The 1,314-nt window shown below is 30.0% G+C and overlaps 1 protein-coding gene across 5 annotated transcripts in view; it reads left to right on the top strand.

Moving 5' to 3' along the window:
- Positions 1-1,314, top strand: part of LOC107670388 (beta-adducin-like) — a 20,747-nt gene that overhangs the window by 371 nt on the left and 19,062 nt on the right. The gene's annotated exons all lie outside the window — the stretch shown is intronic.

Here is a 1,314-nt window from a genome sequence, read left to right as displayed (position 1 = left end):
CTTCGAACGCGGCTCAGCCAATCAGAATCAAGGACCGGAACTCTCCGTTTTATAAATTATATAAATAATAATAAATATATTATTGCTTGTGTTTCAGAGATAAAGCCTGATGTGTTTGCATGTTTCATGTAAATACAGTATGTCTTCCTCTGCTTAGTGATTTTTTCACTTGTGAAATCATGCATATTGTTGTTAAATATAAGACTTTATTAAAACAAATTATTCTTACTTAAAAAAAAAAAAAAAGTGTATTTCTTGTCCAGTGAGAGGTTTATGGAGGCTTGTTTCTGTCACAGAATAAAATCATAAAAAAGGTGTTTGCACAGTTTTATCTCACAAGTGAACAAGTGTCTCGCAAATGCAAGTTTATATCTTACAATTGCAAATTTACATCTTTGCGATTTTGATTTTCTTTTGTTTCCTCCACACAATAAAAGATCAAATAGAACTTATATCACAATTCTGACTTTTGTCTTGCAGTTGCAAGTTTATATCTCACAATTCAGACTTTTCAGTAACACTTTATTTTAAGGAGCTATTCTCGCTATTAACTAGTTGCTTATTATAATGCATATTACTAGAATATTGACTGTTTATTAGTACTTATAAAGCACATATTAATGCCCTATTCTGCATGACCATATTTTAGATCCTTAAACCCCATACCTAAATTAACAACTACCTTACAGCCAATTAGGAGTTTATTGAGGGAAAAGTCATAGTTAATAGTGAATATGTGTTTCCTATCTTAAAGTGTTTCCGACTTTTCTTCTCAGAATTCACTGCAAAAAAACGCTTTTCTTACTTAGATTTTTTTTGTCTTGTTTCCAGCCAAAATATCTAAAAACTCTTAAATCAAGAAGATTCAAACAGAAAACAAAATTTTGACAGGTTTTTTTTTTTCTGAAAACAAGACAATAATTTCTTACTTGTCTAGAAAATCCTTCTTGATTTAAGAATTTATAGATATTTTGGCTGGAAACAAGAAAGAAAATCTAAGTATGAAAAGCATTTTTTGCAGTGTTGCTGGTTAATATCTCTCAATTCTGAGTTTATATTGTGCAACTATAAATTGCATGAAAAAAAGTCAGAATTGTGAGATTATAAAGTCAATTTTTGAATCCCGTGACAAAAACAAGCTTCCATGGAGTTTTTGTTCCATTCATCATTCATTCACGTAATGATGTACAAAAGTCATAAGGGTCAATTTTGTGAAATTGAGATCTGTACATCATCTGAAAGCTGAATAAATCATCTTTCCATTGATGTATGGTTTGTTAGGATAGAACAATATTTGGCTGAGATACAACTATT

Source organism: Sinocyclocheilus anshuiensis, unplaced genomic scaffold (assembly GCF_001515605.1).
Source record: "Sinocyclocheilus anshuiensis isolate Anshui unplaced genomic scaffold, SAMN03320099.WGS_v1.1 scaffold1021, whole genome shotgun sequence".
Classification (NCBI taxonomy): Eukaryota; Metazoa; Chordata; class Actinopteri; order Cypriniformes; family Cyprinidae; genus Sinocyclocheilus; species Sinocyclocheilus anshuiensis.
This window is presented reverse-complemented; position numbering and strand designations above follow the sequence as displayed.